This window comes from Macaca thibetana, chromosome 6 (genome assembly GCF_024542745.1).
Source record: "Macaca thibetana thibetana isolate TM-01 chromosome 6, ASM2454274v1, whole genome shotgun sequence".
NCBI lineage: Eukaryota > Metazoa > Chordata > Mammalia > Primates > Cercopithecidae > Macaca > Macaca thibetana.
In genome coordinates, this window is record NC_065583.1 from 85222459 (window position 1) to 85249287 (window position 26829).

Genomic DNA, 26829 nt, shown 5'->3' on the forward strand with positions numbered 1-26829 from the left:
ATACACATATCACAGTTTAACAATGGAGACAAGAGTCACAGAATTATTTTAATTCTTTGACTTTTCTTTCCCATAACATGTGGTTTATTATCACACTGATTGGGTGAGGGTGAGAGGAATCCAATACTGAGATCAATCAAATCTTATGACTACCACTTTGCCTAAATATATTAATACATAAATGGCTTTTACTAAACAAACTTCCTTGTTTAGCAAATCCTTCTATCATTCCTTTTTGAAGTTAAAAAAAACCTCTGCATTTAAATGTAGCTACATTGCAAATGTAAAGTTAGTCAAAAGTATTTATTGAGCGTGTACTTTATGATAAGTCAGTAACAATCAGCATGTGCTTCTTGACTGGGAGGAGTTCAGAGTCTAGGAAGGATACAGAAATGTGGACAGATTATCACAGAGTAATGTAATAGGACTTACAATAAAATAAGAAAATGGTTCAGTAGGTATGACAAAAAAGGCTTAGGGAATTTAACATCATAGAGGAGGGAATATTTGGTCTGATCTTGAAGAAGAAGTAAGACTTACCCAGGCAGAAAAGGAAGCCAAAGTCACTCTTAGCAGAAAACAAAAACAAATAAACTTGTACGAATGAACATCTATGAAGGATCCTGCCATGTTTGTGTTGCAGAGAAGGCTCTTGGTCTAGTCAAAGCTGGAGAAGAGGCACTGGAGCCCCATTTGCTCAGATTCACCCATACTACAAATACATAAAAAGGATGAGGTCCCTAATTCATCCTAACATTTAGCAACAGCAAGAGGAAGACTAACAAAAGCAAGTGATCACAAGGCCCAACAAATAATCAAAATAAAGGCAAGAGGAAAGATGCCCAACTTCAGCAAGAATGAAAAGAAAATTGGTGCTATAGCTCCCACAACTTCAATTCTCCTCTCACTATGGCAAAAGCAAATTTTGTCCATGAGAGTGGCCTGGAAGATTACAGAAAATAGCTTACAAGTTTTCAGTTTTAGAGGTAATCAGTAAAATATTTCTCAGACCCACTGTGTGAGAAAAGGAGCAAAAATTCTTCTAACGATTCCATTAGAAATCCTATGATAGCAAGGTCCCAAGCAAGCTAGAAAGCAGGTTCCTGTGCACACAGAAGCCATGTATATTTGGGTACTGCATACTTGTAATTTAGGATTAATGATAGTTCAGTGGTCCAACATGGACAGGAAAACATGGTGAAGAGCCAAGACTCAATGATGACAAAACAGCAGAAACATCTTTTTGATGTCTGATACACCTTAAATTATTTGATGTTTTTCATAACTGATTTTATAAACCTAATTATTAAAACGTGAAAGAGAAATGAGATATCTTGACACACCTATTGGAATGGCTCAAAATTTTTTAAAAAAAATCTGACAGTGCCAAATGCTGAAGAGAATGCAAACCAACTCGAATGTTTATATATTGCTGGAGGGATTTCCACATTGGGAAAATGTTTGGCAGTCTATAAAGTGAAGGTTACATGAAGGTATTTACCCTAGAGAACTAAAAGCCTATGTCCACATAAAAACCTGCATTTGAATGTTTAAGCAATCTTATTCATAAATGCTTAAAGTTGGAAACAACCCAAAATGTCTATCAGGTGAATAGATAAATCGTTATATCTATATAGCAATAAAAAGGAAAGAACTACAGATACACACAACAGCATGGATGAATCTAAGAAGCATTATGCTAAGAGAAAGAAGCCAGACTCAGAAGAATACATATTGAATGATTCAATTTATATGATATTTGGAAAAGAAAAAACTATGGGACAGAAATTTGATCAGTGGTTGCCAGTGTCTGGAAGTGGAGAAGGCAGATTGACACCTACAAAGAGTCATGAGGAAATAAATCTATATCTTGACTTTGGTGATTGTTACCTGACTGTATAAATTTGTCAAAATTCATTGAATTGTACACATAAACACAGCGAATTTTATTGTATATAAATTATATCTTAAAACAAAATGAACTTTGATGTCTAAGACAGAAAAAAACTTGAGTTGAAGAAAGCATTATCTTGATTTTTTGTTTGATTATGGTTTGACTATTTTCACTACTGAAGGCTTTCGATCTTTATCCTTTTGTTGGCAATAATTTATATCCTATATATCCAGTGGTAGACTTGAATGTCAATCAACCATTTTCAGCCAGTTTTGAGAGAATTAAGCCCTAATAACTACAACATCCATACTATGTAATGAACAAATGTCTCTTATCTGAAGCTAGAGAGGTCTTAGTTGTGTACCATCTTTGAGAAAATTGAGGAAAAGGTCACTTAAGTTATTTTCTCTGTTTATGGTTTAGATGAGGAACTCTGTTTGAAATTACAGCTAATGTAGATTAAACCAGTAAAAAGAGACCACTTAGGCATCTTAGCATAATGTAGCCAAGTAAGTATGTTTTGGGGCACTTTTTCATGTTATGAAGTAGTTCTGAATACTACAAAGGGAAAATATGGAAAGATTCCTTTTACTAGTTTGTGTCTGCACCAACTGTTTTGCTTTCTTAGTTAGAACACTAACAGAGAGTAGTTTCAAACCATAAAACCAAGACTGATTCACCAGGGCAGTCAGCCTTACCTCTCAAAAACACATTTCTTATCTTCCTTGTTTAGATAGCCCTGGTGTTGGAATGTAAAATTCCTGAGGTGATCCCTAAATAGACAGGGCAGTGCTTCCTTCATGAATAGCAATTTGAGTCAATAAAATGTTTGTCAAAGGGGCAGGAAAAAAAATCAGTGGGTCTCAAGAAATACAACAAAGGAGTAACATTTAGACTAATTTTCTACTGTGAAATCTGAGGTATCTTAGGAGACATCTGGCACTAAGTTTACAACCAGGTACTCATAAAGGGAGAGCCAGGGGAGAAAATTAACTTTAAAATTCATCTAGCTGTAAATTCAGACATCCAAAACATCAGATGGAGCGATGGGGGAGTAAAAGTGTAAGGTTGTTGTGTGCAATCAAATTTAAGTTGTTGTCATCTTGAAATAAACTGTTATAAGATGTTGTATGTAAGCCTTATGGTAACCAAAAAGCAAAAATATATAGAAGACAAACAAAACAAAAATAAAAAAGATTAAAAACATATTACTACAGAAAACCATCAAGCCACAAACAAAGACAGCAAGAGAGAAAAAAAAGAAACAAAATATCTACAAAACAACCAGAAAACAATTAACAAAATTACAGTAATAATAAGTCCTTACCTGTAAATAATTACCTTGAATGTAAATGGATTAAATTCTCCAATAAAAAGACATAGAGCAAATAAATGGATGAACAAAACCATGACCCAATTATATGCTGCCAAAAGAATTTTTGTTTTCTAGGAATATCAATACGTATGTCAGACTAAATAAACTGTAAGTTAAAAACTGTAAAAAAAGACAAAGAAGGATATTATGTAATGATAAACTGGTGATTTCATCAAGAAGATTAGACAAGTATAAATATATATGCATATGCACCCAACAGTGGAGCACCTAAATATATAAAACAAATATTAAGACTATTTAGAGGGATATAGATTGCAATACAGTAATAATATGAGACTTCAATACAACACTTTTAGCAATGGACATGTGGAAACATTGGACTTGAACAACACTTTAGACTAAATGACCTAACAGGCATATACAGAACATTCCATCCAACAGCAATAGAATATACATTTTTCTCAAGTGCACATAGAACATTCTCCAGGATAGGTAATATGTTAGGCCACAAGACAAGTCTTAGCAAATTTAAGATTAAAACCATATCAAGTATCTGATCACAATAAAAGAAGAAATTAATAGCAGAAGGAATCTAAGAAAACTCATGAATATATGAAATGAAACAACATGTTCCTGAACAACCAATGAATCAACAAAGAAATTAAAAGAGAAATTTAAAAACATCTTGAGACAAACAAAAATAGGAAAACAACATGAGAAAATGTATGGAATGCAGCAAAAGCAGTTGTAAGAGGAAACTTCATAGCAATAAATGCCTATATCATAAAAGAAGAAAGGTAGCAAAAAACAAACAAACAAAAAACAACAACAACAACAAAAAACAACAATGTTGTGCCCTAAGGAAATAGAAAAAGAAGAACAAAGTAATCTCAATGTTATGAAAAGGAAAGAAATAATACATACCAGAGCAGAAATAAATAAAATAGAACTCAGAAAGATAATACAAAAGATCAATACAAATGAAAGTTGGGGCCTTTTTTTTTTTTTTTTTTTTTGAGAAGACAAAATTTACAAACCTTTAGCTAGACTAACCAAGAGAAAAAGAGAAAATATTCAAATAAATGAAACCAAAAATGAAAGAGGAGATATTATAACTGATACTACAAAAATACAAAGGATCATAAGAACAATTATATGCCAAAAAATTAGATAACTTAGAATGGTTAAATTCCTAGACACATACAACCTCCAAACACTGAATCATAAAGAAATAGGAAATCTGAACAAACCAATAATGAGTTATGAGAAATCTATAGTCTCCCATTTAACAAAAACAAAACAAAACAAAACAAAAAAAACCCCAAGACTGATGATTTCACTACTGAATTTAACCAAATGTTTAAAGAATAACTAATGTCAATTCTCCACAAACTTTTACAAAAAATTAAAGGGGAAGGAATATTTTCAGACCTATTTATGAGGCCAGCATGGTTCTGATACCAAAGCCAGGCAAAGACATCATAAGAAAATAAAGCTACCAGATGATATCTTTGTTAACATTAGTGCAAAAGTCCTCAACACAATAGTAGCAAACAAAATTCAACTACACATTAAAAGGATCACTCACCATGATGAAATGAGACTTACTCCTGGGACGGAAGGATGATTCAACACTCACAAACCAATAAATGTGATAGACTACATTAACAGAATGAGGGACAGAAAATTACATAATCATGTCATCGGATGAAAGAAGTCATTCGACAAAATTTTTCATGATGTTCTTTCATGATAAAAACACTCAACAAACTAGCTATGGAATAACAGTAATTCAACACAGTAAAGATGATATGTAAGAAACTCACAGCTAACATTATACTCAATGGTGAAAAATTGGAACCCTTTCCTCTAGAATCTAGCACAAGACAAGCATGCTCACTCTCACCACTTACATTCAACAGTTTGGAAGTCCTTGCAGACCAATAAAGTAAGAGAAAAAATTAAAAGGCATCCAAAAGATGGCCGAATAGGAACAGCTCTGGTCTGCAGCTCCCAGCGAGATCGACACAGAAGGCAGGTGATTTCTGCATTTAAAATTGAGGCACCCAGTTCATCTCACTGGGACTGGTTGGACAGTGGGTGCAGCCCACAGAGGGTGAGTTGAAGCAGGGTAGGGCATCACCTTACCCTGGAAGCGCATGGGGTCGGGGAATTCTCTCCCCTATCAAAGGGAAGCTGTGAGAGACTGTACCGGGAGGAACAGTACACTCCGGCCCAGATACTGTGCTTTTCCCATGGTCTTCCTAACCAGCAGACCAGGAGATTCCCTCTCGTGCTATGCCACCAGGGCCCTGGGTTTCAAGCACAAAACTAGGAGGCCATTTGGGCAGACACTGAACTAGGTGCAGGAGTTTTTATTCATACCCCAGTGGCATCTGGAATGCTAGTGAGACAGAATCGTTCACTCCCCTGGAAAGAGGGCTGAAGCAAGGGAGCCAAGTGGTCTGGCTCGGCAGGTACTACCCCTATGGAGCCCAGCAAGCTAAGATCCACTGGTTTGAAATTCTCACTGCCAGCACAGCAGTCTGAGCTTGAACTGGGACACTCAAGCTTGGTGGGGAGAGAGACATCTGCCATTGCTGAGGCTTGAGTAGGCGGTTTTACCCTCACAGTGTAAACAAAGCCACCGGGAAGGGAAGTTCGAACTGGGCAGAGCCCATTGCAGCTCAGCAAGGCAGCTCAGACTGCCTCTCTATACTCCTCCTCTCTGGGCAGGGCATCTCTAAAAAAAAGGCAGAAGTCCCAGCGAGGGACTTATAGATAAAAGCCCCATCTCTCTGGGACAGAGCGTCTGTGGGAAGGGGTGGCTGTGGGCACAGCTTCAGCAGACTTAAACATCCCTGCCTGACAGCTGTGAAGAGAGCAGTGGACATCCCAGCACAGTGTTTGAGTTATGATAAGGGACAGACTGCCTCCTCAAGTGGGTCCCTGACCCCCATGTATCCTAACTGGGAGACACCTCCCAGTAGGGGCCGACAGTCACCTCATACAGGAAAGCTCTGCCTGGCATCTGGTGAGTGCCCCTCTGGGACAAAGCTTCCAGAGGTAGCAATCTTTGTTGTTTTGCAGGGTCTGCTGGTGACACCCAGGCAAACAGGGTCTGGAGTGAACTCCAGCAAACTCCAGCAGATCTGCAGCAGAGGGGCCTGACTGTTAGAAGGAAAGCTAATAAACAGAAAGGAAATGTATCAGCATCAACAAAAAGGACTTCTACTCAGAGACCCCATCCAAAGGTAACCAACATCGAAGACCAAAGGTAGATAAATCCATGAAGATGGGGAGAAACCAGTGCAAAAAGGCTGAAAATTCCAAAAACCAGAATGCCTCCTCTCCCCCCGAAGGATCACAACTCCTCTCCAGCAAGGGAAAAAACTGGACAGAGAATGAGTTTGACGAATTGACAGAAGTAGGCTTCAGAGGGTGGGTAATAACAAACTCCCCAGAGCTAAAGGAGCATGTTCTAACCTAACGCAAGGAAGCTAAAAACCTCGAAAAAAGGTTCGATGTATTGCTAACTAGAAGAAGAACATAAATGACTTGATGAAGCTGAAAACACAGCACGAGAACTTCGTGAAGCATGCACAAGTATCAATAGCCGAATTGATCAAGCTGACGAAACGATATCAGAGATTGAAGATCAACTCAATGAAATAAAGCAAGAAGATAAGATTAGAGAAAAAAGAGTGAAATGAACAAAGCCTCCAAGAAGTATGGTTCTATGTGAAAGATCAAATCTATGTTCGATCGGTGTACCTGAAAGTGACAGGGAGAATGGAACCAAGTTGGAAAACACTCTTCAGGGTATTATCCAGGAGAACGTCCCCAACCTAGCAAGGCAGGCCAAGATTCAAATTCAGAAAATACAGAGAACACCACAAAGATACTCTTCGAGAAGAGCAACCCCAAGATGCATACTCATCAGATTCACAAAGGTTGAAATGAAGGAAAAAATGTTAAGGGCAGCCAGAGAGAAAGGTCAGGTTACCCACAAAGGGAAACCCATCAGATTAACAGTGGCTCTCTGGGCAGAAACCCTACATGCCAGAAGAGAGTGGGGGCCAATATTCAACATTCTTAAAGAAAAGAATTTTCAACCCAGAATTTCATATCCAGCCAAACTAAGCTTCACAATAGACTCCCACACAATAATAGTGGGAGACTTTAACACCCCACTGTCAATATTAGACAGTTCAAAAACAAAGATATCCAGGACTTGAACTCAGCTCTGGAACAAGCTGACCTAATAGACATCTACAGAACTCTCCATGCCAAACCAACAGAATATACATTGTTCTCATCACCACATTGCACTGATTCCAAAATTGACCACATAGTTGAAAGTAAAACACTCCTCAGCAAATGCAAAAGAAACGAAATCATAACCAACAGTCTCTTAGACCACCGTGCAATCAAATTGGGACTCAGTATTCAGAAACGCACTCAAAACCACACAATTACATAAAAACTGAACAACCTGCTCTTGAATGACTACTGTGTAAATTATGAAATTAAGTCACAAATAAATAAGTTCTTTGAAACCAATGAGAACAAAGACACAACTTACCAGAATCTCTGGGACACATTTAAAGCAATGTGTAGAGGAAAATTTACAGCACTAAAAGCCCACAAGAGAAAGCAGGAAAGATCTAAAATCAACACCCTAACATTACTATTAAAAGAACCAGAGAAGCAAAAGGAAACAAACTCAAAAGCAAACAGAAGACAAGAAATAACTAAGATGAGAGCAAAACTGAAGGAGACAGAGACATGAAAAACCCTTCAAAAAAAAAAAATCAGTGAATCCAGCAGCTGTTTTTTTTGAAAAGATTAACAAAATAGATAGACTGCTAGCCCCAGACTAATAAAGAAGAAAAGAGAGAAAAATCAAATAGATGCAATAAAAAATGATAAAGGGGATATCACCACCGATCCCACAGAAATACAAACTACCATCAGACAATACTAGGAACACCTCCATGCATATAAACTAGAAAATCTAGAACAAATAGATAAATTCCTGAAAACATATACCCTCCCAAGACTAAACCAGGAAGAAGTCGAATCCCTGAATAGACCAATAACAAGTTCTGAAATTGAGACAGCAATTAATAGCCTACCAACCAAAAAAAGTCCAGGAACAGACAGATTCACAGCCAAATTCTACCAGAGGTACAAAGAGGAGCTGGTACTTCAGAAAGTATTCCAAACAATAGAAAAAGAGAGACTCCTCCTTAACTCACTTTATGAGGCCAGTATCATCCTGATACCAAAACCTGGCAGAGAAACAACAAAAACAGAAAATTTCACGCCAATATCCCTGACGAACATCAATGCGAAAATCCTCAATAAAATACTGGCAAACCGAATCCAGCAGCACATCAAATAGCTTATCCACCACAATCAAGTCAGCTTCATCCCTGGGATGCAAGGCTGGCTCAATATACACAAATCAATAAACGTAATCCATCACATAAACAGAACCAATGACAAAAACCACATGATTATCTCAATAGATGCAGAAAAGGCCTTTGACAAAATTCAACAGCCTTTCATACTGAAAACTCTCATAAACTAGGTATCGATGGAAGATATCTCAAAATAATAAGAGCTATTTATGACAAACCCACAGCCAATATCATACTGAATGCAAAACCTGGAAGCATTCCCTTTGAAAACCAGCACAAGACAAGGATGCCTTCTCTCACCACTCCTATTCAACATAGTGTTGGAAGTTCTGGCCAGGGCAATCAGGCAAGAGAAAGCAATAAAGGTATTCAAATAGGAAGAGAGGAAGTCAGATTGTCTCTGTTTGCAGGTGACATGATTGTATACTTAGAAAACCCCATTATCTCAGGCCAGAATCTCCTTAAGCTGATAAGCAACTTCAGCAAAGTCTCAGGATACAAAATCAATGTGCAAAAATCACAAGCTTTCCTATACACCAATAACAGACAAACAGAGAGCCAAATCATGAGTGAACTCCCATTCACAATTGCTACAAAGAGAACAAAATACCTAGGAATCCAACTTACAAGGGATGTGAAGGACCTCTTCAAGGAGAACTACAAACCACTGCTCAAGGAAATAAGAGAGGACACAAACAAATGGAAAAACATTCCATGCTCATGGATAGGAAGAATCAATATCATGAAAATGGCCATACTGCCCAAAGTAATTTATAGATTCAGTGCTATCCCCATCAAGCTACCATTGACTTTCTTCACAGAATTGGGAAAGACTACGTTAAATTTTATATGGAACCAAAAAAGAGCCCACATAGCCAAGACAAGCCTAAGCAAAAAGAACAAAGCTGGAGGCATCATGCTACCTGACTTCAAACTATACTACAAAGCTACAGTAACCAAAACAGCACTGGTACTTGTACAAAACAGATATATAGAATAATGGAACAGAACAGAGGCCTGTGAAATAATACCACACATCTACAACCATCTGATCTTTGATAAACCTGACAAAAACAAGCTATGGGGAAAGGATTCCCTATTTAATAAATGGTGTTGGGAAAACTGGATAACCATATGCAGAAAGCTGAAACTGGACCCCTTCCTTACACCTTACACAAAAATTAACTCAAGATGGGTTAAAGACTTAAATGTAAGACCTAAAACCATAAAAACCCTAGAAGAAAACCTAGGCAATACCATTCAAGATATAGGCATGGTTAAAGACTCCATGATTAAAATACTTAAAGCAACGGCAACAAAAGCCAAAATTGACAAATGGAATCTAATCCAACTAAAGAACTTCTGCACAGCAAAAGAAACTATCATCAGAATGAACAGGCAACCTACAGAATGGGAGAAAATTTTTGTAATCTGTCCATCTGACAAAGGACTAATATACAGAATCTACAAAGAATTTAAACAAATTTACAAGAAACAAACAAACAACCCCATCAAAAAGTGGGCAAAGGATATGAACAGACACTTCTCAAAAGAAGCCATTTATGCAGCCAACAAACATATTACAAAAAGCTCATCATCACTTGTCATTAGAGAAATGCAAATCAAAACCACATAGAGATACCATCTCACGCCAGTTAGAATGATGATCGTTAAAAAGTCAGGAAACAAAAGATGCTGGAGAGGATGTGGAGAAATAGGAATGCTTTTACACTGTTGGTGGAAGTGTAAATTAGTTCAACCATTGTGGAAGACAGTGTGGCAATTCCTCAAGGATCTAGAACTAGAAATATGATTTGACCCAGCTATCCTATTACTGGGTATATACCCAAAGGATTATAAATCATTCTACTATAAAAACTAATGCACACATATGTTTATTGAAGCACTGTTTATGATAGCAATGACTTGAAACCAACCCAAATGCCCATTAATACTGGATAAAAAAGATGTGACACATATACACCATGACATACTATGCAGCCATAAAAAAGGATGAGTTCATGTTTTTTTCAAGGATATGGATGAAGCTAGAAACCATCATTCTCAGCAAACTAACAGAAGAACAGAAAATCAAACACCACATGTTCTCACTGATAAGTGGGAGTTGAACAATGAGAACATATGGACACAGGGAAGGGAACATCACAAACCGAGGGGTGGGGGACTAGGGGAGGGATATTATTCGGAGAAATACCTAATGTAGATGACAGGTTGATGGGTGCAGCAAACCACCATGGCACGTGTATACCTATGTAACAAACCTGCACATTCTGCACATGTGCCCCAGAACTTAAAGTATAATATAAACAAATAAATGGCATCCAAATATGAAAGGAAGTGAAACTGTTCCCATTTGTTGATAACATGATGTTATGTATTGAAAATCCCAAATATTTCACCAAAAAGACTGTTAAAACTTTATATGATTTGTCTCTGTGTCCCTATCGAAATTTCATGTGGAATTGTAGTCCTCAATCTTGGAGGAGGGGCTTGGTGGGAGGTGATTGGATCATGGGGGCAGACTTACCCCTTGTTGTTCTTATGATAGTGAGTGAGTTCTCATAATATTTGGTTGTTTAAAAGTGTGTAGCACTTCCCCCTTTGTTCTCTTTCTCCTGCTCCAGCCATGTAGGATGTGCCAGCTTCCCCTTCATCTTCCGCCATGATTTAAATTTTCCTAAGGCAGGCTTCCTGTATAGCCTGTGGAACCTTGAGCCAATTGAACTGCTTCTTAGGTAGTTCTTTATAGCCATATGGGAATAGACTAATATAGAAAATTGGTACTGGAGAAGTGGGGCATTGCTATAAAAACACCTGAAAATGTGGAAGTGACTTTGGAAGTGGATAAGGGGCAGGGATTGGAACAGTTTGGAGAACTCAGAAGAAGATAGGAAGATAACGGACAGTTTGGAACATTCTGGAGACTTGTTGAATTGTTGGGACCAAAATGCTGATAGTGATATTGTAAATGAAGTCCAGGCTAAGGTGGTCTCAGATGCAGGTTAGAAATTTATTGGGAACTGGAATAAAGGTCCTTCTTGCTATGCTTTAGCAAAGAGACTGGTGGCATTGTGCCCCTGCTCTAGGGATCCATGGAACTTTGAACTTGAGAGACATGATTTAGGGTATCTGGCAAAAGAAATTTCTAAGCAGCAAAGCACTCAAGAACTGACATGATTGCTTCTAAAAGCCTATGCTTATCTGCATAAGCAAAGAAATGACCTGAAACTGGAACTTATATTTAAAAGGGAAGCAGAGCATAAATGGAAAATTTGCAGCCTAGCTATGTGGTAGAAAAGAATCCATTTTCTGGGGGAGGAATTCAGGAATGCTGCAGAAATTTGCATAAGTAAAGATGAAGCAAATGTTAATAGCCATTACAATGGGGAAAATACCTCCAGGGTGTCACAGAGACCTTTGTGGCAGCCCCTCCTATCACAGATCTGGAAGTCTAGGAGGGAAAAATAGTTTTGTGGGCAGGTCCAGTGCCCTGCTGCTCTGTGCAGCCACAGGATATGGTACCCTATGTCCCAGCTGCTCCAGCTCCAGCTGTGCTAAAAGGACCCCAGATACATCTCAGGCCACTGCTCCAGAGGGTGCAAGCTGAAAGCCACAAGGGCTTCCACGTGGTATTAAGCCTGCAAGTGCACAGAGGGCAAGAGTTGAGGCTTGGGATCCTCCACTTAGATTTCAGAGGTTGTACAGAAACGCCTAGATGTCCAGGCAGAAGTCTGCTGCAGGGGTGGTGTTCTCATGGAGAATCTCTACTAGGGCAGTGGGGAGGGGAAACATGGGGCTGAAGTGCCCACACAGAGTCCCCATTGGAGTAATGCCTAGTGGAGCTGTGAAAAGAGGGCCACTGTCCTCCAGATTCCCGAATGGTAGATCCACCAACAGCTTGCACCATGCTCCTGGAAAAGCCATAGGCACCCAGTGCCAGTCCATGAAAGCAGCTGCAGGGGCTGTATGCTGCAGGGCCACAGGGGAGGAGCTGTCCAAGGGCCTTCAAGCCCACCCCTTGCATCACTGTGGCCTGGATGTGACACATGAAGTCAAAGGAGACTATTTTGGAGCTTTAAGAGTTAATGACTGCCGTGCTTGGACTTGCATGGGACCTGTAGCCCCTTTGTTTTGGCTGATTTCTCCCTCTTGTAATGGATATGTTTACCCAATGCCTAAATCCCCATTGTATCTTGGAAATAAATAACTTGCTTTTGATTTTACAGCCTTATAGGTGGAAGAGACTTGCCTTGTTTCAGATGAGACTTTGGACTTGGACTTTTGAGTTAATGCTGGAATGAGTTAAGACTTTGGGGGACTGTTGGAAAGGCATAATTAGGCTTTGAAATGTGAGAAAGACATGAGATTTGGGAGGGGCCAGGGGCAGGATAATATGATTTGGCTGTGTGTCTCCAGCCAAATCTCATGTCAAATTGTAATCCTCAATGTTAGAGGAGGGGCTTGTTGGGAGGTGATTAGATTATTGGGGTGGACTTTCCCCTTGCTGCTCTCATAATGCAAGTAAGTTCTCATAAGATCTGGTTGTTTAAAAGTATGTGGCACATCCCCCTTTGCTTTCTTCCTCCTGTTCCAGACATGTAGGATGTGTCAGCTTCCCTTTTGCCTTTTGCCATGATTCTAAGTTTCCTCAGGCCTCCCCAGCCACTTTTCATGTACAGCCTGCAGAACAGTGAGCCAATTAAACTGCTTTTCTTTATAAATTACCCAGTCTCGGGTAGTTCTTTATAGCAATGTGAGAACAGACTAATATAGACCTGATAAATCAAGTTTAGTAAAGTTGTAGGATACAAAATCAACACACAAAAATTATTAGCATTTTTCTATATTAACAATGAACTTTCCAAAAACAAAATCAAGAGAAAAACTTCATTTACAATTATTACAAAAATAAAATGCTTAGGAATAAATTTAACCAAGGAGGTAAAAGACCTGTAAGCTAAAAACCACAAAACATTAATTTAAAAAATTGAAGACACAAATAAATAGAAAGATAGCCTATGTTCATGGATAGAAAGAATTAATATTGTTAAAATATTAATACTATCCAAAGTTATCTATGGATTCAATGTAATTTCTGTAAATATTTCAATGTCACTTTTCATGGATATAGACAAAAATTCTAACAGGGGTCCTTTACCCAGAGCTTCTGGTAGTAGTGATTCTATGAAATATGCATGCTTCAACAAAGCAGGGACCAGTGTGCTGTGGAGAAGGAAAGAGGATTGCACTCAACAGGAGCATGGGAGCAGGGGAGCCAGGAAGTACAACTTACCAAAGAGGAGGGCATTGTGGTATTTTCTAACACTGTGATTTGCTCCCCCAACCGTTTCAGTTAGCTACTAGAAGCCATGGCTAACCACTTTAAAGTGACATTATTAGAATATTTCAGTCTTTTTTTGTTGCCTTTTTTTTTTTTTTTTTTTTTTTTTTTTTTTGGTGCTTCGTTGTCTTTGATCCCAGATCCAGCTAATGAATCAATTAAATTTTGTTGTTGTTGCTGTTTTGAGACTAAGTTTTTTGCTCTTGTCGCCCAGGCTGGAGTGCGATGGTGCGATCTTGGCTCACTATAACCTCTGCTTCCCAGGTTCAAGCAATTCTACTGCCTCATTCTCCCAAGTAGCTGGGATTACAGGTGTCTGCCACCATGGCCAGCTAATTTTTTTTTTCTTCTTTTTTTTTTTTTGTATTTTTAGTAGAGACGGGGTTTCATCATGTTGGCCAGGCTAGTCTTGAACTCCTGACCTCAGGTGATCCATCCATCTCGACCTCCCAAAGTGCTGGGATTACAGGCGTGAGCCACTGCTCCTGGCCCAGTTAAAGTTTACTAGGCCTTTTTAGAAATAGAGAATTCTGTCTTTAATATTTAACATACACACGTACATGCACACACACACACACACACACACACTCCTAATTTAGGGTCCTGAGAGCTTTGCATTTTTTTACAAATCTTCTCCCTAACTGATATTGCTTAAAGTAGCTAATATCTAGACTCCTTATTCAGGTATTCTGGCCTTAAACTGTTATTTGTTTTAATTTCAATGGAAAAAGTTATAAAAGCTTATATACAGACTAAAGTTTCTTAACCCATAGTTAGTGGTTTTCAAAAGCCTATGTATTTGTCAAGAGTATTTTTCCTCAGGCACTAAAAAATGACACTAATATTCCCAATAGAATATATTTAGAATTAATAATAATTGCTAAACTTCCCATGTGCCAGGCCCTGTCCCAAGCACTTTACTTTTAATAACTTATTTGAACTTCACAGCAATCCACAGAAGTACAATTACTTCAATAGTGAGAAATGAAGTCATATACCCTTTCTGCATCCAGAATTCTGCCTCTGCCATCTAGCTGACCAATTACCCTTATCCCATGTTAATGACGGCCAAATAGCAATTTGAAACAAAGATTAATTTATTGGATTGTCTAGCAATGGTAGTCTGTATTACTCAGCTATGAGTACTTCTTATTAAGCAGAAACTCAAAGAAATAGATTTAAAGTCAAGAAAGAAAATATTCTGAGCGTAGGCCTCTGGATTGTTTACATCCTGTTTTGTAATGATGGCTTACAGGTTTTGCACCATTGCTACAGAGAAGCCTCTTTTCCAACAAGTCCAGAATGAGTTGTGTAAGATTCCTGTGGGCCTAGGGTCATCAGGCTACACGCACAAGTTTAAAGTTTAGCAAGATTTCTATTTAGCATTAAGCAAATACCATGTGGCAACAGATCTGTATATGTGGTAAGACTGGAGTTTGGCTGGAGTGAAATGGATGTGAATCAGATGCTTCTACATTTCTCTATTTTCTGAGAGCACCCGCACACTCACTGCAAAAAAGACCATAGGAGATGAACTCTAGTCATTTCTGACTTCCCTACAAGCATTCTATTTAGAAATCGTTCTGCATATAGTACTCCCAGGTCTTACATGAAAGACACAATAAACTATGAAGAAAAATGTTGTTGGTTCTACTAGGTTTTAAAAACATGGAATCCAGGCATAGCCATACCACTACTTAAGATAAAGAAAAAAAAGAATAAAAGAAAACAAAAAAATGGTAACTATTTCAGATTACTTGAGCCTAGTTCATCTTTGCCTCCTCTGTTACTAGCAAAGGATATATTTCTAATTCCCACTGGTCAGGTTTATCTCCCTGCTTAGTTAACAGCAAGACATGAAGAGAACATAAAAAATGTGCCACTGGTTGATAGAGTTGCTGCAAAAATCTCATCCCAAGAGCTGTTTCATGTCAAGTCTCTAGGTTGGGATGAGGGAAGGGATGACATCACCCCAGTTCTCTCCCTCACCAGCAGCAGCTCGCCACAGCAATAGCAAAGCCACCAGACACATGCACCGCTACATCTGGCTGGATATGGAGGAAAACCTCACTCAGAGTAGAGATCAGAAATTGTCTATTAGGTTGCTTCCTTCTCTACCCTCAGGTTTTTCCTCAAATTATTCGTTTGAATAAAGCAGTTGCTGTTCCTTGAATTTCCCTTTCAAAAACATTCTCCTGGAAAGGACAAGCACTCAGTCATATTAATTCCCTGCTCAAAACTTTCCAACTGATTCTGATTCTTTATCAAATGTTATACATCAGTGACAAAATAAAACTGGAAAAGAAAACTGCCTAAATATGTAAAAAATGTACTAATTTCTATCTTGTGCATTAAAATCTTTCTAAGAGAATGTAATTAACTGTTCACACTGAAAATATACTCCAGTTTTACAACTCTTATGATTTTATAACTGACACTAGAAGACATCAAAACAATTCAGAAGAATGCAAACCCAATTACAAAATACTATCGAATGTAGAGAAGCAATAGAAAAGCATCAGTTAGGGCCCAAGAGGGTAGTCAGCAAGCCATTATGAAATCTGAAGTTGGGACAACTTCCTAGCATTTCTGTTACTGAAAACAAGTCCATGATGAAAATTGAGGAACAGATAGCAAAGACACATTTTCCTACAAACCCACAGTATTACAATAGCATGGATATAACCAACACAGTTGAACAGACATCAGCAGAGAGTTAATTCAACCAGCAACTAAGAGTCAGAAATTTACCCAAATATCTCTGCTGTTTCTATTCACAAGATTCTTGGTTCACCTGATACTATCTATTTTTAGCATCATGAAATTAGTAAAGATTCACTCTTCAGGTTGTTTTGCAGGTAACAAAAATAGCAAAGACCTAGCCTCTATAATCTGCGAATTTATTCTCTAGACACAGGATGCTTCAACAGAAAATAATTTGCAAAGAATTATAAACCAATATGACAACAACCATAGAGTAGTATCTTATGAATTTAATACACATAAGCTGAAGATTTACATTTGAAAGTAATCAAACGAGGATAGGTTTAGTCAGAAAAGGTCTCCTGAAGACGGTTTTGTAACACATTTTAAGGGACTTAACGGACATCAATTTTCAGTGGGAAGAATGGAAGGTTCCAGCAAAGTCAAAGACATTGTATTATTTCTAGTGAAAAGACCATGATGTAGAGAAATAAAAGAGGTTCTAACCAGGCCTGAGAATGTAGCAAATCCTGTAGAAGGAAATATTGTAACGTGGGATCTGAAAATCAATTAGATTTTTTGCATGTTGGCTAGTTTTATACTTGAAATAATACAGCTCCTTTTAAACAGGAAAAACTATAGAAAACGTTTGCATAAAACTTTAGGAATTTTATAGCATTTATATTCCCCCTAATTATAAAAGTAACAACTGTTCATTGTAGAACATTTGAAAAATACAGTAAAGTACAAAGAAGAGAGTTCAAATCTTCTATAATATCATTATTTAGACATAACAACTGTTAACTCAGAGTCTTTCAATTTACTCTGCACATGCGTGTGTGCATATATATATGTGTGCATCCATGATGCCCTTTGTACACAAAATTGGACATCTTACTGCACATACCATTTCATGTATTTTTCCACTTTCACTGTTTTAAAACAAGCAGTCTGCTTTATGTGGTACTTCTCATAGGACTTTTTGTCATTCTGGTTTCATTGATGCTTATTTTTTTCATTATGTCTGGCAAGTAGGAAAAATTGCAAATAAATCCCCAGTTATATTGTCTGAAAGAAATAATCATTAGCTGAAGAAACATCTTAGGTTGATATGAACATATTTTGGTTTCCTAGACTAAAATATTCAGAGATGACTAAGTTAGTAAGATTTGATACACCCTGATTCTGTTAGGCAATAAGGGACTAACCTCTTCTTCCAAATATCGTTTGTCTTGTCTTCAAATTAGTGAAGAGACACTTTTGTTTACCATTGTCAATATCATTATCAAATCCCATTTTTGAAAGAAGTGTGTCATGCCCAGGGCATAAAGTCCTCAGTGATTTCATTGGTTCAAAAAGATTGCATTGTATTACTTTTCCATCACCCTTTAAATAGTGCGACATAGACCAAAGTCAAGCATGTCTCCTTCAAAAATCAGCTTATCCCACTTAGGCACAAAAGTAGTAGTTCATTTTTACTACATCTCCATGGGGGGCATTCAATTCAAAAGAAAGATTCAAAAAGCACTATAGGTTAAATGTAGTTATTCAAGGTAACAATTCTTTCTTCATGAAAAAAAAACAAAGTTATTTCCATTATGCATTTGAGTCTCTTATTGAGAATTTCTATTAGTTTGTTTGCTTCAGTGTTCTCCATAGTAACCAACACAGGGAAGCAGCTTTTCCCCTTTGTAGTGAATGATCCACAGATAGAGAAACACAACATTGGAGACTGTTTCCCTATCAACTAATGAAGCTTTCCTCTGGAGATGCTTATGTGCCCAGTAGCCTTGGTAAGGTGACATGAGCAGAAATATTATATGCCTTGCTCTCCCTCTATTTTGGAAAACTTAGTGTTACAGGAAATAGAGCATTTCAATACAGGATGAAAATAACTTCAAGTGAGAAGGCCTCTATGCTGGCAGCTGCACAGAACTACTTACTTTCCTCTACCACGTAAAGTAGGGTGACCTTTCCAAAGTCTGGTGGCTAGAAATAGTCAATGAAATGCTGGCAACCTTGGCTGGTGACTTAGTTGTTTTAAACGAGAAAATGTATATAAACATATTGCTTAGGTTTGGGCACTTGCAAAAATATTAAAAGATCAAATATTTCTAGAGTCTACATAAATGCTTACAGATTTCTATATTAGACACTGCAAAGGGAAATGTTCAGAAACTGGCAATTTCTTTTCTACACAACAACATGTGTTTCTTCTATGTAGACAGAGAAAAGCAAATCAACTTCCTGGACATTACAGTGAGAACTGGTTCAGCTGGACCTATGCTAGTGAAACCAAAACAGTCATTTATAAAACTCTATGCCATAGGGTTGATAGGATTCTGGGAAAAGACTTCTAAAACGCTCCCTGAGGTGAACTACACTGAAGAAACATACTGCAAATTTAAAAATAAAAACAACAGGTCAGTTTTCTTCCGCATATTTTCTCCAAACCATTGTGACTCTTAAGTCCAAAAGAGCTATCTACAGGAATTAAATAAACACAAAGGCAGAGGAAAAGACTTAGCCCAAGTCAATGCATGGAGATAGCACATGATCTAATTTTTTTAAGTTGTTAGCTATTAAACATTTTACATAGCAATACATTGAGTCAAAAATGAGTTGACTCAGTAAAATAAATATCTGAATAGAATGAAACTTACAATAACAATAATCTGGGGCTGGGCACGGTGGCTCATGCCTGTAATCCCAGCACTTTGGGAGACCGAGGTGGGTGGATCACCTGAGGTCAGGAGTTCAAGACCAGCCCAGCCAACATGGTGAAACCCCATCTCTACTAAAAATACAAAAATTAGCTGGGCGTGGTGTTGGGTGCCTGTAATCCCAGCTACTCAGGAGGCTGAGGCAGAGAATTGCTTAAAACTCAGGAGGCAGAGGTTGCAGTGAGCTGAGATCGTGCCACTGCACACCAGCCTGGGCGATAGAGCATGACTCTGTCTCAAAATAATAATAAAATTAATGATCCAGCATTTACTTAAATTATGCATCACCATATGATGATGAGGCATAAGCTTTTATAAACAATACACATATTCTAAATACTATCTTAGTATAGCCAAATTAAGTGCTTCTAGAGTTCTCTGGAAGGAGAACAAAGAGGAACCCCTAAAGATTAATGAACCCACAACACAAAAGAATCTAGAGGCCAGGCACAGTGGCTCATGCCTGTAATCCCAGCACTTTGAGAGGCCGAGGCAGGTGGATCACAAGGTCAGGAGTTCGAGACCAGCTTGACAAACATGCTGAAGCCCATCTCTACTAAAAATACAAAAATTAGCTGGGGCGTGGTGGTGGGCACCTGTAATCCAGCTACTCGGGAGGCTGAGGCAGGAGAATCGCTTGAAACAGAAGGCGGAGGTTGCAGTGAGCTGAGATTGTGCCACTGCACTCCAGCCTGGGCCAAAAGAGTGAAACTCCGTCTCAAAAAAAAAAAAAAAAAAAAAAAAAAAAAAAAAAAAAAAAAAAATAGAGACCAGCCTTGCTGCTTCTGGGAAATGGAACTCCATGATCTAAAGGCTCAAGAACTAAGAACCACAGATTTTCTACCATTCCACCATAACATCCCCTCAGGGCTGCCTTGTATACCTCTGGGGGAGGAGCTGGCACCATTCATATTCTAGATCATGTGAATAGAGGTCACTGGAATTGTGCAACATGACAGGGATGAATCCCAGCCAGAGAAGAATATTAGGAGCAATTGGCTGCTGTTTGCACTCCTCCTTCCCCATTCGTACTTTGATTTTCCATTCAAACATTTATTCAACAACTATTTGTGGAGAACTGTATCAGTTGAGACTCTTTAATGAAGATGTCAGAAAAGAAAACTCCAACTGGCTTAATCAAAAAGGGAATTTATTGTTTCATGCATACAGGCTTTAAGTGAATAGCTGCTGTCATCAGTATTATGTGTCGCTCCCTATCCCCTAACTCCACTTCTTCTGTGTTGACTCTAATTCTCTGACAGTGTTTGGGTCATCCTTGTGACACAGTGGGCAGCACATCAGTCTCATTATCTGATAGAACTTTGTAAATTATTTAGCAATGTATGAGCTACTAAAAGAAAAAATTCTCCCAGTTAATAATCATCCCATTCTCCTAACTTTAGTATTAATTCCAAAATCAACATAATCACCTTGTGAGAACATTAACCCATTATTTAGTAGCTGAATAAGTCTTGAGGAATAATCTCAAAGTCACAATCTTAGATAAAACAGAGGCAACTCAGTCTGAATCGGGCTTGTTGGGGGTAGAGCTTGGGCACCAGCAATTTTAACAGCTCTCCAGGTGATAAGACCAGTGGCCTGCGCATTCAACAGATAATGTTGAGAACTAATTTGTCTACATTTGTGAAAGGTTTAAAGCAATTCAGTAGTTATTATGACATGAAAACATGTTTAAGTTATACAACTGAGAAGCTTTTATTGGAAATGGAATCCTGAGAATGGATGTTACAGGTTTTCCAAAATACCTAGGGTCTACAGAAGTCTCGAGGCTCTGTTTAAATTTCATTCTTGATGCCTACTCTGACCTTTGGATAGCTTCTATTCACATATAATTTTAAGACAAAATCAGGGTAAAGTTTGAAGCCTCTGTTTGAACCGTCACACGTGTGTAGGGATATCATCTTTCAGATATTAACATATGTGTCTTTTTCCTTCCAGTGTTTCCCTCCTTCCCTCTCATTCAAACAGAGAGGAATCCTAAGGAGAAGGGTGAAATAAGGCAGAAAGCACAAAAGTCTGAATTGTTCTAGGTTTGGCTTTCAAATACTTAAGAACTTAAGTAGAAAATAGAGTAGAGACAAAATATTTGTAAGAAACAGGAAGGAAAGAAAGATTCTGTATCTGTCATCTGCACACCTTCCCCACCACACACACACACACACACACACACACAGACTGGGAATAGGTCTTCTATTGATCTTGATAGCAGAGACTTAGGAAGATCTTATAGGGAGGACCCTATGGGTCTATGACTCCTGGAGAGAAAGCATAACTGTGATAAGCCTAAATAAGAAACTATAGAAAGCTAAGTCTTCCATGCTCCCCTCTCCTCAGAGCTTGGCACAAAAATAGCAAAAATTTTCCTGAGCCTCACTCACCTCCACCAAGACTGGCATAGAATTAAGAGAGGGAAATGAATGAGTTAAGTAAGGCACGTGGATACCAACAGGAGAACTCCGAACTGTCTAGCTTCAGCAAGACCAAGACTAAAGTCCTTGGTCATTTGACATTTGTTCATCTTTGTTCTGGGAGAAAAAAAAATGAATTTGACAAAGATGAACTGTCATTTTGTAGAATGGAGGACCATAAAACTGGAGCCATTCCATTATCCGAAGATAATTTGTACACATTACAAGGGGAAGTAAAAAAGCAGGGGGTTATTGACAAAGCCTTTCCATCTATTTATAGGAGTGCTTAAATGTTTGTGTATTAGTTATCTACAGCTGCATAACAAATTATCCCAAAACTCACTGGCCATAAATTATAATAATTGTTTATTACCTCACACAGTTTCTGTGGATCGAGAATTTGGGAGTGGCTGAGCTTTCATTTTTGCTCAGGCTCTCTGGAGAGTCAAGATGTCAGCTGAGACTACAGTCATATGAAGGTTTGATTGTGTCTGGAAGATCTGCTTCCAAGATGATTCATTCACACAGCTAGCATGTTCACTTTGTCTGTTGGTGGGGTGCCTTGGTTCCTCTCTGTAAAGCTGCCTGAATATCCTTAGAACATGGTAGCTGTTTTCCTCCAGAGGGAGAGATTCAAGAGAAGACAAGGAGGAAGCCACATTTTCTTTCATAACCAAGCTTCAGAAGTTGCTCACTGTTGTTTCCCCCAAGGTCCTATAGATTACACAGGTGAAGCCTACTGATGGCAAGAGGGGATTATACAAGACCAAGAACACCAGGAGGTGAGGTCCCATCTCAGAGGCTGGCTACCACAGCTTGCTACTTTGTCATCTTTCCAGTACAGAGTAAAGGATGCTTGCCCCAAATGAGAAAGGAAACATTCTAATTAAATGTCATTCCTGTCAACCATTTTCGATATAAACGAGGAAGGCAGCTCGCTTCACTCTCAAAGGGAAGCAGTAAGTTGTATTCTTTGAGCTTCACTCTCAATGCATTTGTTTTTGTCAGTTTCCCAAAAACAAGGCATCAGATGCATAGGTGAAGCTTTATCGTCACTGCTTAGACTCAAGAAATAAAAATGACACCTCATCAGCAATGCACTGAAAAACAATGCAGATGATGTATGAGTTTTATTTAGTTTTAGTTTGAATAGAAAATAAAAGGGGAATTGCTATAAAATTCTTCTAATAGTCTGTTTCTTAAAATCCTGAACCTTTCACTCATTGCCTTATGAAAATTGTCAACTAACTTAGAGCCTGGTAAGGAGAATGAACTTTTTCCTGAGCTTTGTCCAAGAATTCCCAACAGTAACTAGTGTACACCAATGACTAAGGGAGAATTTTTCTACTCCTTGTTTCTGTGCCTTGATATTCTGTAAGCCCCTGAATCCTTTATATAACTGTGGAAAGATGGGTGAAGCTTAAACAGAAGAATGAGGCTTTCAGCCAAAATTAAGATGCAGAAAATTAATGTAGGTTATGTTTCTTTCACACATGAGTTTTTGGACTCATGTCCAGAATTTCTACTTTCCAAGTATTCTGATAAAAATTAAACCAATGCTTGAAGTAGAAGACAAAAATATCATTACTTTCATCTACATAAAACAAAACAATTGAGTGACTCAATCCATTGGATCATTCCATTTAGTCAATTCAGTTTTTTAAAAAAACCTTCAAAGAAGTTTTTAACAAAATTATATAGTGGTCTTGCCTCTATCAAGAACAACAACAACAACAACAACAAATAATTTATAAGACAAACACTACATGAGGCACATTTTTCACCTCATTTATTTGTCTCTCAACAAAGCTAAGAATTATGCATGATGACTTCCAATCATCACACAAGAAACCTGAGGGTCAGAAAGGTTAAATAACTTACCCAAGGATATTTAGTAAAGCCAGTGTGTTAGTTCATTTTCACACTGCTGATAAAGACATACCCAAGACTGGGTAATTCATAAAGAAAAGAGGCTTAATTGACTCACAGTACCACATGTCTGGGGACGCTGCACAATCACAGCAGAAGGCAAGGAGGAACAAGTAGCATCTTACATGGTGGCAGGGAAGAGAGAGGATGAGAACCAAGTGAAAGAGGTTTCCCCTTATTAAAACCATCAAATCTCATGAGATTTATTCACTACCATGAGAATAGTATTCAGGGAAACCACCCCCATGATTCAATTATCTCTCACCAGGTCCCTCCCACAACACGTGGGCATTATGGGAACTACAATTCAAGATGAGATTTGAGTGGGGACACAGCCAAACCACATCAGCCAGGATTAGAATTCCCACTTAAATGAACAATTAGAGTTCATTTAAGAACACTGTATCCCCGAAAGTGATCTTCTTTGTCGAACACAAGGCAAATTCAGATACCTTGAGGAAAATATTTACAATAAAAACATTTTATGTATAACATAGGAGAGAAATAATTGACTATCATTATCAATTCTAACAAGTACCCACTGTGCCCAAAGTATTCTAAGGCTTTTTTTTGTTTTCCTTAATCATATATGCTCCAAAACTGCGCATTGCGGGACAGCAGCAGCAGAAAATGGAATGTGACACTTGAAATAAAAAATTCCTTACCATACAGTGGGTTTTGCAGTCCAAACTATTCATTGCAAAATTGCTCAGGCAGGGCGTAAGGGGAAAAGCCTGCTCATTAACCAGCTCACCTAAGAGAAACTCTCAGAAGCCTTCATTTTTCATGGATTCTTCAACTACCATATTTCGTCAACCTCATCTAGTTGCAGATGTAGATGAAAAATTTTGAAACCTTTGAACATTTGTACTGTGCCAAAGGCCTTTTTATGCATGTTTTTAATAGAGAAACTGAGGCATAAGGATTCAACTTTTCTTAGACCACACAAGTGAGATTAGCCAAAAAATTTTGCCTGATGACTTCAAATACAGCACTTTACTTGTTCTTGCAACACAGTCATGTCTAAAGTTTCCCAGTCTTTTGGAAAATAAGATAGTTCATATGAAAATGTTTTTAAGGTTATAAGATGATGCAGAAGTAATTGTTATTTTTGTACATTTGCATTGGAGTTAATATTAACCTAGTTCAAATTATGTAATTACTATCTTATCACTTCATTCTTTGCTGCCGTGTCACTGCTCAGAAATCTTCTGAAATGGTTTGTTGCAAACCTGAGGAAAGGGGCATGGCTGCAGGAAATATTTCAAGTGGTAGTCATAATTTGGTTCTCAGATGACTTCTTTTCGGTATTTCTGTACCTCACCAGTAGCATGCTGGCATTGGTGAGAAAACAAAAATAATTATGCAACTATTATGAAACTTCACATTCAATAGAACTTTTTACTTTCCAAATGTGAGGAGGAAAAAACAGTCCCCTTGTCTATGTAGTTTTCTCCAGAGTATTTGCTTAGAAAGACATAAAAATGAAATTTACAGCATTCTTTCCAGGTGCACCCACAATTCACAATTTTCTTGCTCTTGTGGGTCAGATTTGCTGTGCAATTTAAAAACCAAAACCCTTCCCACAAAATAAGAAAAGGACTGAAATTCCATCTATAGCCCAAACCAGCTTTTTGAAAAGTGAAATGTTTAAAAGTGTAGCATATTTATGTTTCATTTCACTCTCTTCACTTAGTGTCTTGAAAAATATCAGAAGCAAAATTAGTACTCAAAAATCCCACCATAAAAAGATTTTTGGTTTCAAGGTTGTAGAAAATGCCGAAGCTCCCTTTGCAGGCTTTGCAGGATGACTTCTATCAGTTCTTTTTTTTTTTTTTTTTTTTTTTTTGAGACAGTCTCGCTCTGTCGTGAGACAACATATGTGACTGCACTTTAAACATAAATCATTCAAATTCTTCAGTTATTTGAATTTTTGACCCCTGAGAAATGTGCCACTACCTATATAAGTGTGATTTTATTTTATTAGATGTGTCTGGACTTGCAATAGAATCTAGAATATAAGTAGATAAAATTTCAATTTCCTTGCTGAAAGTGTTTTATATAGTTCTTATATTCAACAGAGGACAAATGCAAATAGATCTGAGGGTCACACAGAACCCATTAATACCCCAGGGAAGAAAAACCAGGGTATGCTTATTGGTTTTTCCCAACCATTTTCTTTATGGGTTCATTTCACATCAATCTCACACCTTCGAAAAATATAGGTCTGAAGGGTTACTTGAATGTGAAAATTTCCTCTTTATAACATGGAATAGAAATTGAGGGCTTTTGATATTGTCATGGAAATGACTCTTTGTAAATACCGCTCAAAGGCCCATTTCAAGCCAGAATGAGCTGGAACAATGTTTTCTTTTTCTTTTCAATTATGAGATTGAAGTAAGGGTTGAGAGAAGTTCTGGTCAAGGCAGTGGAAGGAAAGGCGGGCGGGGCGGGAGGGGGCGTGGGCAGGGAGGGGGGTGGCGAGGGGGGGGTGGTGAAGAATGTGCCTGAGAGAATTTCTCTCACTTATGCCAATAAATTGGGTAGCATAGTTTCATTCATAAGATCAAAAAAAGATGTTTGTCTCATCTCAGGTACACAAATACACAATTGTTGAGAACCAGAGAGAAAAAGTAGGAAAAATAAGAAAAAGGAAATGGGATGGACCACTTGACTACAACCCTCAATTTAAAAAAAAAGTTGAGTTTTATACTTGAAATTACGATGCACACACAAGAAAATTCCTCTTTTCAACATAAGTATTTTTTTTTTAACTAGGACTCACAAAACGGATGATGTTTCAGCAAATATTTAAACACTTAATTGAATTACTGTTGATTTTAATATTTGTATCATGGACAACTTTGTTTTCTTCTAACTGCAAGGGAATTAACCTTTAGATCACTCTAGTAAGAGAAGATAAAATAGATTGAAAGCAGAGAAATGATAATGAATAAAAATGTTAATTTTTAAAATACCCTCATGCTGAGACTATAAATTGGATTTCAGGTTTTATTATCTCAATGT